At 35.9% G+C, this 17,300-nt stretch overlaps 1 protein-coding gene across 1 annotated transcript in view; it reads left to right on the top strand.

Annotated features, from left to right (window-relative positions):
* Positions 1–17,300, top strand: part of nr5a2 (nuclear receptor subfamily 5, group A, member 2) — a 91,557-nt gene that overhangs the window by 10,377 nt on the left and 63,880 nt on the right. The window lies entirely within an intron of this gene.

Below are 17,300 nucleotides of genomic sequence, written 5' to 3' on the forward strand. Positions count from 1 at the left end.
TGGTTCTTCAGCGGTTCTTCAGCGGTTCTTTGGGGTGGTTTAGGTGCTCTTATGGTTCTACATATAGCACCATTTCCATTTGACAAAGGTGAGGTGCTATGTGGCACTCAAAGTGGTTCCCTATATGATTACAAGCCAATGAACCACTTTTAGTGCTATTTAGCACCATTTTTGTTTAGAGTGAAAGGAATGAAGATAAATGTACAGTAAGTTTCTATATTATGCAATGCATTTTGGAATAATTTAACATTTATTTTAAAGAGGATTGTGGTCAATAGACGAGCAGATTTAGTCTTTTAGATCCAATAAATTCTTAAAATGTTCTTTAAATTATTCTTGATTTAATATAATATATATACACACATACATTGTAATTTTTTTATTAATTATTTTTTAATACACACTATAAATTTCATTAGATTTTCAACAGGTATAAATATTTATAAATATTACATGTTTGTTGACATTTTCATTTTTGAATACATCTTCCACTGAATATTTGTAGTCATAAATAATCGTAAAAGTTTTTTAGAAATATATTTTTAAACATAAATATAAAACAAAATGAAATGTTTTTACATTAAAAAACATTCATTCTTTAGATCCAGCCCCCTTAATCCAATCACCTGTCATCAATCAACATATTAAATCCTCATTCGTTCATTTCTTTCCGCTCTTGTTAGTGTTGTGCCTATTCCAGCCGAGGATCTGCAGTGTTTCGGAGGGGGTTGGGGGCTTTGGTCTACAGATGAAAGGCCTGTTGGGGCATCGGTGGAGACGGAGCCTGGCCATCGCGTGTTTGGAGGGAGCAGTTGGGAGTCTGATGACAGAACGGTCTTTGGGAATTTAAGAGTAGCTTGGAGTGCGCTTTTTCCCTTTGGATGACAGCTCCAGGAAGGAAGGGTTTTCTTTTCAAAGGCTGTGGCTTTATTTATATTACACATTTTCATCGAAGGGTGCTTTCAAAGGGAGATGGCTTTTCTTTTCTTTTTTTCAGTTCCCTGCGTTTGTGTTTTATCACTGACCATATGGTTGCTTCCGGAAAAGCGGCCATTATTTCTTTAAAACTGTCCACCAGGAAACAGCAAATCGCAGTTCTTCATATTTGATACACATTGGCTCTCTCACGTACACACACACTCGGTGAACAGTAAACACTGATTAGCTCTAGTCACAGATCTCCAAACAGCCCATCCGTCATTAGTCATTATTAGCCCAGGACGGCTAAATGATAAATTAGCTGTCATTCAAAAGAACCACATCATTTAGGACTGCATCGTTCCTGACAAACAACAGTGTCAAGTGACCATTGGCCCCTCTGGACGAATCACACTCCCTCTGGACGAAACCGTTCAACGGGGCAAGGAAAAATCAAAGAGAGGGCGTTCACCTGTTCCTACCTGTCAGATAAATGAAGTGCAGAAAGAAAGCTCTGATAAGTTACTGTGCTTCAAATCACTGATGCCATCCTTTGTTGTCCTGCTGAGACTGATGAGCAGCAGTATGTAATTGAATCATGTAGCACATGTCAAAACAGGAAATGAGGTCAGAGGAAATGAGCAATATGAGGAAGTCTGGTGCTCTTCATCAGATATGCGACCAGGGTACAAAATACCAGCAACAAAAACGTACACTGTAAAAAATTATATGATCAATAAATTATGACAACATATGTTTTGATATTGCTCAATCAAATCAAAAATCACTTTTTTTTATGTTATAAAAGATTCAACTCATTTTTGTCAGTTTAATGTAATTTAAGTTGAAAGGACTTAAACATCCAAGTTGATTGTACTTCAAAATTTAAGGCAGCAATTTTTATTTTAGGGTTATGCAAGTAATTTTACATCTAAATGTTATATATCTAAATATATATATATATATATATATATATATATTTATATTAAAATTATGTTTGTCCAACATTATTTTTGATCTTCATCAGACATTCAACCGGGGAATATGAACTACCAGCTACAAAACTGTAATTTTGCTTTATTTTAGGGGTTATGTATATAAAAACATTCAAATGTATAGACTAAATAACTTTTTTAAAAATTACATTTATGTATATATTTTAAATATTTAAATATATATTTAAAATATTCAAATATTAGAAATCATTTAGAAATAAAACATTTACATATTTAATATTAAAACAATTTTGTCCAAATTCTTTATTATTGTGCTATTTTGCATTATTTTGAGGCCATTAATAAATATTTATTTGTAAACTAAATAAATGTATAAATTATATATATATATATATATATATATATATATATATATATTAAGTCATAATAAATTATAAAAACATTTAAATATTTGTAATATTAAAAAAATTAAAATTATCCAGCAAAAAGTTTTTTTTCCAGCAGTGAAATTATTTGATTATTCTTCATCATATATCTAACTAGGGTTCACAAATATACAATTTTCTCACAATTGCCAATGGCTGGTGAATTAATAAATATTTATTACTACAAAACTGCATTTTGCATTATTGTAAGAGTATGTAATTAAAATTTTAATTTTTTAAGTCATATATTAAATGTGAAATATATTTTTTAATCAATTAAAAACAAGTATCTAACAAAATGAGATTTGTCTGAAAATGATTTAGCTATTTTTCTACACGTATACTTCTGTTGAAGGTCAATGTGCATGTGATCGTCTATAGTCTCCAAAAAATGTCAAGAAAAACTTCCTAGATTAACTTTTGATGGTACATTCTCCACAGAGCCAAAAGTTTTTGCAACAAATGTTTTGAGTATGTCAGTAATTTGATTCGCTTACATCAGCAAAGATATTATATTGCAGTTCCTAACAAATTACCAGCCAACTGGCTTTATTTACTCACCAAAGCCATTTTTGCTCGCATTTGGCGCTTGGGGAGTGTTAATTTTGGATCCCAGAAGCATTTAATACTGTATAAAGTGTGAAAATCCTCTGGACAGGATGATTGCACAGGAATCATCATCCAGTTGGTATCTTTCACAACTGTGCCGGACAAGGGGTCAGTCTTTGCACGGGCCTGTCCAACGAAAATGAAAGAAAAAGTTAGCTGTACTTTTAGAAAAGAGGATAAAAATACAACTTCAGACATCCCTCAGAAAAGTATTTTCCCCTGCCATCAATTAATTACTTAGGAAAAGATGTCATTAGTAAGACTCTTGAGAAATCAAGGGCAAGAAAACGCTTTTTTTCTCTCTCTCCCGTCGTCGTGTTGTTCTTCCTGTCACTGCTTCATTAATTTTCTCGGGGTAAATCACGTCAAGAGTGTGCATGTGTAAGCTGTCAGGGTGTAGATGTATCTATTCATCACCTCGGGGAGCGTGTGTGTTCCTGAAGTGGGGCCCGTGGGTAATCTTGACGGGGCGGGGACGCAGGGGAGGTCCGGCACGCCTTGTAAACAAGATGCTAATGTCTGATAAGAAAAGCTCATGCCTAATGACAAATTGCTAATAACGGCAGGAGACTGCAGAGAGCGAGAAAGTGTATTGATTATCCGTATTACCCAAAGCATTCGTCTCGGGAGATGAACGGGTGAGGGAAGGGGAGGAGGGAAATTAGCCTCTTCCCCCGTTGACGGACTGATTGCTCTGGGGGCCCTGAATAGGACAAATGCGTTCACACTAAAACACAAATACCTCAACCTTCTGCCTGCGGGACGCAAACAGAATATAGATATGAAAATACCTTCTTGTTTTTAATCGCCTGTAGAGTGTAAAGAAGTGCACTTGTAGAGTGTGTAACGTAAAGTCCCCCTGTGGTGAAAATCAAGTTTTTTATGTTGTTTATATGTGGTGTTTTTAATATGCTTTAAAGGAACACTCCACTTTTTTTGGAAGTAGGCTCATTTTCCAACTCCCCTAGAGTTAAACAGTTGAGTTTTACCGTTTTCGAATCCATTCAACCGATCTCCGGGTCTGGCTTTAGCACTTTTAGCATAGCTTAGCATAGATCATTGAACTCTGGGATCATTATTGGCCCAGAAAATCGCAACTTTTCATTTTCTGTCGGTCTTAGTACACGATGTAACTACAGAAGAGTAAAGTTTTAAATAGGAAAAATATCGAAACTCTTTGGTCATTTTTTTGAGAGAGATGCTAACGGTCTAATCTGATTCAATGATCTATGCTAAGCTATGCTAAAAGTGCTATACCGCCAGACCCGGAGATCGGCTGAATGGATTCGAAAACGGTAAAACTCAACTGTTTAATTCCAGGGGAGTTGGAAAATGAGCCTATTTCCAAAAAAAGTGGAGTGTTCCTTTAAGACAAACCATGTGCAAATTCATAAGTCAACACCATTTGTGAGTATTTTCTGCTTAAAACTGCAGTGAACTAAGACAGTCTCAAAAACGCTTTTTGAAATCACTGGTGTTTCTGACATCACAAACTACCTTGTAACCAATCAGGTCAATGTATGATCGTCAACGAGTGGATCTCTGAGCTGGTGAGTGGAGGCGGGGCTAATTTCCATATTCATAGAACCGCATATACGAAATGAGGCAAGGGTGTAGAGTTACATTCAAGCTATTTGAAGGTATGACGGATTTTTTTTCCAAGGAAAAAAATATTTCAATATGTCATTTTGGGGAGCAAAGATTAGTTTTAAGGTATAAAAAGATTGACTACAGGAGAACTTTAACTTAATTAAGCATCCAAAAACATTACATTCAATACACACTTAAATGTATTCTTTTAAAAGTGTACTTCTTTTTCACAAGGTATAAGTGTAATTGCCGTGAGGAATCAAAGAGCGAGAGGTTTGGCTAATCCGTCTTGCCACATCTAAGAAAGCTTGACTTTCCCTGGGCCAGATCCACTATTACTCATAAACCCTGGTTGGAAAATACTTTTAGTTAACAGTGACCACCCTGGGAAGTCTTGGAGTCATAGTTTCAATAAATCGTGTGTTAATTTTCAGGTTTGGTGGTGTGATTTGGTCACTCAACCACATCAAGTTTTGCAGGTATCTGCTGGAGATGGGGAAAAAATGCCTTTTTTGATGGTTAATCCACAATTACGTTTTTTTCCCTCTGAAGTGCTGACTTCTTCAGAGAGGACCGGAGAGGGCTGTCTAGGTCATCGTAGGATTGCCCGTCTAAGCAGCGCAAAAAAAATGAGGTCACTCTTTTCTGCTGTTTCGTCAAAATCTGTTCCGGGGTCGAGTTGGAGACACGGGGATCCAAACCTGCTTTTGTTTCAGGGACACATCTTGTGCGGGAAGACAAAGATGCAATAAAAGAAAACGTATTTTTACAATTAAAATGATTAGTTAGGACATGTTTAGTCATTTGTATCCAAGGCCTATAGGCCATGTATACATGACTGCTGTAATGTTTAATTGCAACTTTATTAATTTAAACCGAAACTGGCATGCTATTATCCATGTTAACAGCAATATAATATAATATAATATTTATTTTATTAAGCAAATTAAGTAGCATAATTTTTCAGCTAATAGCCCCTGTAACTACATTGGCTACATGTGTTTATTTACAAGATGCAATGTTTTATTGCAACTTTTGTTTTTACTGTGCCTTTATTAACCTTTTAAACTGAAACTGCATGATATGATCCATGTTTAGATTAGAATTTATTTGTATGAAGTAGGCTAAATTAGGCAGCAAGATAGGCCTATAGCCTAGCCCCTGGAATCTGCTTTTAGCTACATGTGTTAATTCACATAAAGTTTCCTTTTATTTTGTAATTAATATTCTTTTCATCATAACTTACAGACGACTTGTAGCCTATGTATTTTATTTGTGTTATTCAACGTACTCAATAGAGATGACGTCTTCCGCTGAACAGCTTCCGTTTGTTGCAGCCTCAGGGATGTAGCCTAGACTGTAATAATGCCACCTAATCGATAACCATATTTGTCTTACAGTAAACGTGCTAAAGTATTTATGATTTATTTGATTCTCCGCTCCAAATAAAACAAAAGCGCCTGAACCGCGTCGAAGAGGTCAGCGTAATGAATAGCTTTATTGAAATCAATTGATAATGCTCGCCGCGAGAGAAAAGTAGTAAATGGGCGCGCGAATCAATTCGGCTGCATTATCACGCGACGCACTTTGCTGTTGGTCCGGCGGTGCGCGCATGCGCGGGGAGAGTCTCAGGTGGAGAGGCGCTCTAGTGAACAGATGTATTGTGATGCTGTGAGACAGATGTATTGTGATGTGCTGAAGGTCAGCTCTCATTGTGTGACGCTCCGTAATAACGGGACTGAGTGACAGACAGCGCGGCAGCTCGTGTCTATTTAGTCTCTGCGGCTCCACAGCAACAGTCCAATCAACCCCCACTACATGTCTCTCATTCATCACGACAAACGACTATAGCTAATTGTGCCCTACAGAGGGGATGCCAAAGCGAAATTGTGAATATTCCATAGCCTTTCACATAGTTTACCTTAGGCCTATATATGAGTGACATGGGGAACTTTGTGTGTTGTAGGAAATGATTTAGTTATTTATTAATAGAAACATTTGCTAATTTAGTTGGTTATAGAACAAAATGTACAAATTATTTAAAGAGGCCATCTGGGGTAAGTTGTCCTCTTAACTAAAGATTTACAGAATGTATAAATTACTATTGATATCATTCTTATTAATACTTAGGCTATATATATTTTTAAAGTGTCATTAATGTAAAACACTAAATCAACTATTCTATTTGAAATTGAATTTTGACAATTAGTTGAATAATTGAATAACTTATGTCAGACAAAGCAGAATCCCAGTAAAAATAGATTATTCTGTGACTCATTAGGCATAAGAATATTTACATATTTAATTGCCCATATTTTAATTAAAGATATGTCATAATAGCAACACTATGAATGCAAATTTAACGATTTCACTCAAATAACCTATAGGTTTTGATTAAAGCGAAGATGTAATGTACCGGACCTACCGGTAATTAATGGAAATACCGAATAATAACCCCATAATTATTCAATGTAAAAATCTTACCCCAAAGGTCTAATTTACTTCAGATCTTTTTACTTCAAAATGAAAAACTTTTACTCCACAAATACAAAAACATGAATGTTTCCACAAATCCCTTATTTAAAAATAAAATAAAATAAACTTTGATATTTAGCCTAACTGTATGGCTGCTTTAGAAAATTGCAGGTTGGATCCATATGCAGTTTAAGAGTTTATTTAAACAAAACAACAGAGGTAAATCCAGGCAGAGAACACAAGATTCCAGGCAATGAACAAGATAATACAAGGGAACAACAGGAACTAAAAACAAACAACATGAAAAACTACAAAGAACTACAAAACATGGCACCAGACAGGAAACAACTAAAGTCCTCACACAAGACAGGGGAACACAGGCTGGGATCATGACATCATAATATAATGTCATAGAACACTGTTTTCCAGGGATACACAATTAGATCAATTAACCTCAAAACTGCCGAAATCTCACAAATGTTTATATTCAGATGAAATGACAAAACTAAAAACAGCGTAGCCATTCATCAAAAACGCTGAGATGAGATTTTGTGTCATGGTCAGGAGAAAAAATTAAAGTTGGTGGATCATCTTACATAATTTTCCCCCAACTTACCCTGTGTGTGTGTGTGTGTGTGTGTGTGTGTGTGTGTGTGTGTGTGTGTGTGTGTGTGTGTGTGTGTGTGTGTGTGTGTGTGTGTGTGTGTGTGGCATATACATTGAATTATTTTCATCTGTTTAGGGTTCTACCTTAATAATTATACTAAACATATTATATATTTATGGTTTTTATGTAATATAATATAAAAGTAAGGAATAATTGAGGACGACCATTGAATTATTAGAAAAATAATGCACACCTGAGGTGGCTACGTTTCTAATTCCAAAATGTAAGCCACTGATAGCAGACTAATAAAGTTATTATTGCAGCGAAAAAAAAAGAGAGAGAGAGAGAGAGAGAGAGAGAGAGAGAGAGAGAACATGGTGCATCTCCCAACAGTGTTCGCCAGCACTCTACTAAACTGTAAGTTTATCTGCTTCAAGTACTCGCTAGAGAAAAATGTCAAGTAGCTTTTAAGTTAAACTATTTTACTGATAAATTCAGCAGAGCAGCGCTGACAACACGTTTCTGTGTGAAAGAGAGTATCTAAACGTAATTTTGTGGTTAAACACATGGAAATAACTTGTTGTTTTTATCCTATTGTTTACTATATGTACTTGCTTGGTCAGTGTCGTTGTGGGTTTTGGTTCTTTTGTTGTTGTAGTCTGTAAGGACCTTTGAAAAAAACTGAAATCATTTGGCGAAGTGATATGGAACTGTAAGCGGTCAATACCTGCCTGGAACTACTTTATCATGCATTTCCCTGAAAATAATTGCCCACCTTAGATCGTTCGTCAACCAATCAGATTCAAGCATATAATATATTGACAATTGAAAATAATTGCCCACCTTAGAACGTTCGTCATCCAATCAGATTCAAGCATATAATATATTGACAATTGAAAATAATTGCCCACCTTAGAACGTTCGTCAACCAATCAGATTCAAGCATTCAGTAGCCCGTACTAAAATATAATACATTGACAATTAGAACAGAAATGTGCACATTTCAAATAAATAGGGTGAGTTTTGATTTCATGTTGACTTTAAGAACTCCCTCTATGACTTATAATAGAGCCAACTGTTTATTGTGCATTTAAAATAGCTTTAAAAGCCACTGTAAGGATAGGCTTTCCTCAGAAGAGACATTTCAGCGTCTGTTTGCAATCAGCAGTGCAAGTCACTTAAATCATGTGATGTCATCTCGCGTTGAAAGCGTTCAACACGTGGGAGGTATTGAGGCGGGAAACATGTTGAACAAGCGCCTTCCTCGCCGTGGTCTAGGAAATGTGGGAACAGGATGGGCAGCCGACCGCCCCATCAAAACACTGTGGTCAGCCACCACTTAAACTGCAGGCAGAAAATAAAGGAGGCCACGGGGAACGCTGGAGGTGGGGATGTGTTTAAATAAAGTCTTTTCGATAAGTCGGTGAACGAGTAACGCGCCGGTGTTGTTGTTGAAACCATCCCAAGTCTGACCCTAAAACTTGGCCAGTCAAAGGCAATCACTTTCTCTCTTTTATTGACGCGGGTTTAGGGCTTTTCTCTCCCGTCGTCAAGCGGTACAGCCCACCACACACCGTCCAGCTGTGATATTAACTGAAAACGATTAAGGTGGGACCACACGGGCGGCCCTCGGACCAGACTTTGCGATGCGGAGATGAAAAAGGGCAGTATTTTTAGGAAATCCCTGCAGAGGATGTCGGGCGAAAGATTTACTTCATCGCTGTAAAGCACATTTAAGTGCCACCTATGAAGAAAATGATTTTGATATATCATTTGTATCCAATTATGGAAAGGGAGATTTTTTGGCGACGCCATATTAATCATGACTCTCGTGAACGCTGAACAGAGCTCATAATGTTTCTCCTGTTCCCCAAAAAATATTAATATGAGAGATCAGTGGCTTGACTTTGATTTTTGTACTTACCTGCAGTGATTCTCAATGTTAATCGTTGTGTTTGCATGCAAGTATTATTTTATAAATATTAAAATGAATAATAAATATAGCCTAAGTAAAATAAAGAATTGTATATTAATTTTAATGTTAATTTCACAAACTATATATTATTATATAGATTTGAAATAAAGTGTACTCACATGATACAGTAAGGTCTACAGTAGGTCAAACTGAGGAAAACACTATTATTATCAATACATATTTATAAAAATAAACAATAAATATATTGTTAATTAATTCATATAAATTAGTCCCTGTCAAATCGATTAATCATTATTAATTGACCGTTAGTTACTGTCGCTATGTCCGACAAGCTACACCACCACACCATGTTCTCACGCAGTGAAAAACACATCATTGACAGACCAGGTTACTTTTCGGTTACTTTTGATATTAAACATATTAAACAGAGTCTCACCTTGAAAATGTGGTCATTTTTTAAAAGAAATTTAAACAATAAATACCGTTTTGTGGCTCTAATGTGTCTGACAGATCGCTGTAGAGCCTCAGTTAAAGCTGTTTGTGAACCGATCATCTCTGCCTTCTAGTTCATTTATAGCATCAAATAAACATGAATGCAATGCAAATATAAGAAGCAATGTTGTTTTTACCGCGGAAAGGCGTCAATACACTCCGCCTTTCAAGTTCGAATCCTCCCATGTTAATCTACTAACTCTCCTGACTGCTTTTTCGGACAAAATGGCCGATGGCGAAGTATGATTTGTCAGATCCCCTGTCAATCAAGCTCCCTGTGAAGGGTCAAATGCATGTGTGTGTGTGTTTGTAAATATATACTGTATACATACTAATTTAATGTTCATTTTATAAATTCATATAAATACTATATTAAATAAAAATTGACATGTCTTATATTATTATCAATAAATATTACATTTTGTCATATTTAATAATGTTTAAATATTATTCTAAATTAATTCATATATATATATATATATATATATATATATATATATATATATAGCAACGTAAAAACATGTTGTCATAACTTATTGATCATATTTTTTACATTGTACAGCCTCGATGACTCGCTTGCTGTAGTCCTCAGTTGTAAGTTGCTTTAGCGTCTGCTAAATGACTAAATGTAAATGTAAATGTATACAGCAAGGTCAAATGTTCACTAGGGACAAAGCATCAGTTCTGGTATGTCAAAAGTGAAGGGGACACTGAGGGAAATACTATTATCAATATATACACATAATAAAGGCCAGACTGACTTTGATTCTTGCTTCTGCACGCAGATGCAACAGATGTTTACAAACACAAGCTTCTTTCCTGCTTATGGTTGCTACGCGACACGCTCTGGCCTATCTGCTTCCTCTTTGGACTATGGCTCATTTCCGTACGACGGTGCAAAAATAGCCAAGCCCTCTGCACCCCTCCATGTTGTTTCTTCCTCTCTGCACTCCACGACATCGATCAAGCCTGTTCCCGGGCTTCCTATCTCTTCCTGTGGTCGACGGGAGCGAAGAACCAGGAGGCTTGACTTCTCCTTTGACCTCATTCAATTTTTACCTGCTGTTTCCTATTGAACCGAGGAGAATCTTCACCCCTTGTTCACCTGTTAAGGCGAGGATTTCTTCAAAGATTCATTTATCAGAAACGTTTCTCTTCTATAAGCTAGACTCTTTTGCTCGAGGGTAACACGACACCGTAAATACACCGTATAAGAACATCTGCCTCAGCACTCCTTCACATGAAATAGGTCCACGTGGGCCTCCTTTTTTTCAGACCTTTATTTTGAAACCGACTCCTGCCAAAGTCTGTCTTGTTGTCTCTAAATGTGTTATTTCTCGGGTCTGATTAATGTCGTTCTCCACCACAAGATGATGTTTGAAACATGGTAATCAAGATGTAATCCCCAAATCCCTGTGTGGTCAACACGACTGAATCTGGAGTTTCTCATCGCTGGTTTTCCTGTATTTTTTTCACCAGCCCTCTTGGAAAGGACGGGAGGCATGGAGCAGCGCCATGCCAGGTTCTGCAAACTGTGGCATGTGCACTTTTTCCCAAGCCACAGCTAGACCGGTGCAGATTCATTTCCACTTCTATATTTTTACAGAAGGAGAAGTTAATAAACTACCGTAACCAGCTTCAGCACATATACTGTATATCAAATATACATGTCTTTGTTATTGTAAGTGGCAGTGTTTCACTAAGCGACTTGTCCGCGATGGTTCTTGATCATCCAGGAATCTGAAATGATTCATTATTATTATCTTAATCTAGAAACAACGAATGAAGGAAAATATCCCTTGTGGACCCCACACTGGTTATTTTTTATCGGAAAACTACTTTTTTTTCGAGGTGCACATCTCCTCGAAGGAAGCATTGCTTCAGCTCTCTTCTCACATATCCCCAGCGAACACTGTTGGTTGCCCTGTTGGTTTGCTCCACGGATATTTCCTGAGGAAAACAGACCCGTTTAAATTCGCTCGCAGACTTTTCCCGTAAAACTCAACATGAGCTGACAAAAAGAAAAATGAATGAATTTCAGTTGAACTGCAGATGCAGTTGGAAATGTAGTGGTATATGTGAGTGATATAAATATATTCTGGAACTTTAAAGTGGACATTTACAACATTAATATAGTCTACTTCAATTCTATATATATAATAAAAAGACTATATTTTACAAGTCTCTCTGGAATACTTGATTTGAATTAGGCTACTAGATTTAATTCTTGATTTAAACTATATTTTCCAATAATGACCCGCTTGGTGCACATTATTCCTTTATAATTTTTATTATTATTATTATATTTCTACTATTTTGATTTTTAATTTATTTATATGTATTTCAAAATAATATAAATAAATATGTAATAACATAATATTATTAAATGTAATAAAAATAAAAATACTAAATTAAATAAATTATAAATTAGAGAAATAAAGAAAAAGTACTGTTAATGTTGATTCTATTATTATTATTATTATATTTCCACCATTTTGATTTTTAATCAAATTTATATTTAGCTCAAAATTACATAATATAATATAAATAAATATGTAATAACATAATATTAATTAAATATAAATATACTATTTAATTAATATTATGTTATTACACACACACACACACACATATATGTAGGCTGTGTGTGTGTGTGTGTGTGTGTGTGTGTGTGTGTGTGTGTGTGTGTGTGTGTGTGTGTGTGTGTGTGTGTGTGTGTGTGTGTGTGTGTGTGTGTGTGTGTAATAACATAATATTAATAAATAAATAATAAAAATAATTAGGCCTATTATTATTGTTTTTATTGTTATTATTATATTTCTATTCTTTTTACGTTTACTTAATTTATAAATTATGTAATGAAAATAATGAAAATATATTATAATAATAATATTATAAATATTATATTATAATAATAATAGCAAAATTATTAACTATAATATAAATTATAATTTATAATAAATAATAAATACGTAATAAAGAACATTTACTTTTAATGTTGATTCTAGTATTATTATATTTCCACTATTTTAAATTTAAATGTCATTTAAAAATCTACATAGTGGAAATATAATAATACAACATGTAATAACATTATTAAATATAAATAAAATAATAAAATAATGAATAGAATAGATGAACTATAAATGTGGACACAATGCGAGCAGCTTGAGCCGTCAGCTGATGTTGTCTGCAGGAGGAGCACTGATAGTCCCGGGACAAGAGGAGGACTTCATGAAGAGGTGGAGAGCAGACTGAGAGGGCATGTTCCTCTCAGAAGATTCATCAATGTCTTTCCAAGCTCCAGAGAACGGACATGCTGACTTGTTTTATGTGGGAAGGGCTTGGTAGGCCGGAGGGGGGCCTGCGGTCTGATTGTAAAACATGGAAGAGGAACATGTTAAACGTATTGATACAGTCATGTCAGGAAATCCCATGACCCACACCTCCTTAGTTTCCGCTCCAGTTTCCATTAACACAGGCCATTATAGTCGGGCTAGGTTTGTCTCGGTCGGAAAAATCAGTGCATTGCAGCCAGGTGAGTTTGGAACAAAAATCCTCGTAAAAAAAATTTTTAAAAAGAGGATTTTTTTTTTTTTTTATCAAAAATCTAATAAATTAGCATATTTAATCAAATGGAGGGAATTTGAGTTTTAATATAGCTCTGAAGATGGAAGGGGGCAAAGTGTCCTTCTGAACAGTGTGCTGCTATATAGTGCTCATCAATCAAAAGAGGTCTGACTGCAGACTATAGAGCCTTGATGAGAAGGAGAGAACCCGAAAGAAACCACTCTGAGCGCTGTACCTGTACTTCTGGAGTCTGCCAGAGTCAAGGTAAAGGGCCTATTACTGCACTGCCTATTTCTTGGACGTCACTTCATATCACACCTTTTGAAGGATGATTCAATTTGTTCTTTCTTCTGCCCACCAGATCTGATTTCTAGTGCGATTTTTTTTTTTTGGCGATTTGCACCAAGAAAAAGTTACTTTGATCCAACTGTGATATTCTCAGAAAGAAATTATTAAGACCAACAGCGAAAATGCTTTCATTTAGCATTTTTAATTACATTTTTTAATTGTAATATATTTGAACATGTTATTAATTGTATTATGTGTATATAAACTTAAATTATTAATTCTATATAATACTATATAGGCTATTTTATTTGTATTATATATACTATATTTATATATATAGAGGAATATATATATACACAGTATTTATACACATAACTGAATGTAACATTAATTATTTATTATACTATATTATTATTTTATTTTATTTCATATATTTTGAATAAAATGTACATTTTAAAAATAGAAATAAATATATAGTATATAGTATATCAATTAAAGTGTGAGACAACCTGTGAAAATACTTTGAATTTTCATTTGAATGTAATTATTTAAAGGGGTGGTACAATGCCCTTTTCACAAGATGTAAAATATGTCTCTGATGTCCCCAGAGTGTGTATGTGAAGTTTTAGCTCAAAATAAACCACAGATATTTTTATATAGCATGTTAAAGTTGTCCCTTTAAATGCAAATGAGCTGATGCTCTCGTCACAGGGGGCGGAGCTACAACAGCTTGTGTCCTTTTACCTCACACAGACATGCACTGAAAATTTCAAACACTTTTAGACTTTTATGTTCAAACCGGAGTCAGATGATGTCAATGGAGTCAATGATGGAGAGACTCAAGAAGAAGTGACAACGTAGAATGCAACAGGACATTTCTGAATGCTTTTGATGAATTTATGTAACTTATGTGTAGTTATCTTCTAGTCATTGATAAGCCTATTCTGTCATGATAATCTATGAATCACGTTCCCGGGGGTGGGGTTTGTGTAGATTTTAGGGTTAGTGATGTCACTAACCCGGGAGGAATGTCGTGTAGTCCCTACCAGCCGTTTGTTGCAGTCCTTAAAAATATATTTCTTTAAAAGCAAATATCTCCCTTTTCTTTGAACTTTGAGCGTTGTAACTTTGCAGATGTTGTTTATGCTCAAACAGCAACATTACACACTAACTAAAGTTAGAAAAGTAAAATCACTATCAACCACCCCTTTAAGTCTCGATATTAGTGCTGGCAAATCGATTAATTGCGATTAAACGCATCTAACATAAAAGTTTATTTAATATGTGTGTATATATATTGATTCATCGTTTTGCCAACATTATATAAATATATATATTTATATATATATACTATATAGACGGCATTAAAACTGGAGTTTTGAAAACGTATACAAATATATACATTTATGAATATCAGGATGAGAATTGTAATATGAAATGTGTTTGATTTGTGAGTTTGTTTTATGTTTTTTTAAACCCTAACACTTGGCCATCTGTAACTGTGCCGTGTCGTGCGATCACAGGAGGTCTGAGCATGCGGTCAGATTTTAAAGGGAGGATATCGGTGTGACCCTTGGGGGTCATGTACAGCTGAACAGGCTGTACCTTTTCCTGTTTGGAGCCATTTATCTTGTCTAGTGTTATCAGGGCATCGGCCGTGTCTGCGTCCTTTTTACTACACTTTTACAAAGTTTTACACGCAAACTAAATTTTAGGGTTCCACCACATACAGTATAACACCCGGGATCCAGAGCAACCGAAAGCAGCTCTTCCCAAAACAAGGGTCGAATGTCACTGGGTTTGATGGATAGGTTCCCATTGGTGTCCCATGGGTTACGGAGGGGGAAGAGCCGGGCCCCGGTCTCCTTAGATCTCTCAGCAGAGAGCCGAACACAATGGAGGACAACCCTCATGGAGTCTCGCTAGTCCGTACGGGTGCATGTGGCATTTGCAGGAAGCCAAGACTACAGGGTGTGGGGCCGTGCTCTCTGCAAAGATCCGATTTCCACATTCTTCCCTTCTGCCACACCTAAGTCCTTAATTGTCTGGCCACAGACAAAGTATTTTTGAGACCGCACCATCGCAAGCCAGCTTTTTATTCGGGACCTGGATGTTTCGTTTGGGCCAGAACCAGAGGTTTGGTCGAGATCGGTCGGGTTGCGTGCAGCCGTTCTCAGGAGGAGGGAAAGAAAATGGGATTATTTGGGAATTCACGCCGGCGACTGAGAAGAATGTTACGTGGAAGACGTATTCGGATTCTAGATCTAGTCTGCAAATTAACTAACTAAATACATGGCATTTTCCACTTTATCCCGATATTAATCTCAATTTCAAGTGGATTGTGCAAGATGGTCTTTTCATATTAAACCCAAATCAATGCTTTGGTTACATCAGATAAAAAGATTATCGACGCCGCATACACCTTGCACGAGAAAGCCTTTGTTGCTCAGCATTAGCAGCTTCCAATTCCTTTCCTTTCATGTCTTTTTTTCCCCGCACCGCTTGTTTCTGATCAATAAAAGTCTATTCTCTCCCACACAAGGTTTCCCATTCAATACATCTGCCAGGGGTTTTAAAAACATAGAAGCATGATCCATTTATTATTGGCTGTTACCGTGATCTATCTTCCCAGATTCCTGCCATTGAGAATGAGTTTTGTTTATTTTCTTTATACGCCCTTTATTGACTGCCATTGGTGGATGGCCAATCAATCATACCATGCAAGACGTGCAATTCGCCAGCGCACACGCAGCCTGCCCTCATCGACCAATGAGAGAGGGTTTTGCTTTAGTCCAATTTACGCCTGTTGGTTTATTTGTCGTTGATCACGTTTTACGCAGTCCGGCTGCTTTATAATTCGGTCGAATGCATAATAGGGTATGACTGACAGTACTATGAATAATGTGATTGAATATTTCATCAGGTATAATTTGCTGACCCAAATGAACAGGTCAATACTTATGTGTCAGAATGGCTGATTTGAATGCGAGTCAATAGTGAACAAATATGCTGTGTTGCTTTTGGGACCTCCTACGCTCTATCAGTAGGTTGTCTTTGTGATCGGCAAGTTTCAACATATTTCAATGAATCATTTAGTATAAAAACACTGTCATTTGCATTGATGTATTCAATGGATTTTTCATTAGACACCACAAATTTTGTACAAGTATCATTTATACAGAAAATGGCGTAAGACACACACAAAAAGGACTAGGACATAGGATTTGTAGTTGTAATGTTAGCATGCTAATAAGCAAGAGAAAAAAGGTCTGTTTCCACCTCAAAGTAAATTACGACTATATTTTTTGTAATTGTGACTTATACTTGAGACTTTGGGCCCTATTTTAACGATCTGAAACGCAAGTAACTTCGTGGGCGGATCTCGGCGGGATAAATGACTCTTGGGAAAAAAACCAATCAGAGCATCATCTCAC

The sequence above is a fragment of the Phoxinus phoxinus genome (assembly GCF_949152265.1).
Source record: "Phoxinus phoxinus genome assembly, chromosome: 20".
NCBI classification, from domain to species: domain Eukaryota; kingdom Metazoa; phylum Chordata; class Actinopteri; order Cypriniformes; family Leuciscidae; genus Phoxinus; species Phoxinus phoxinus.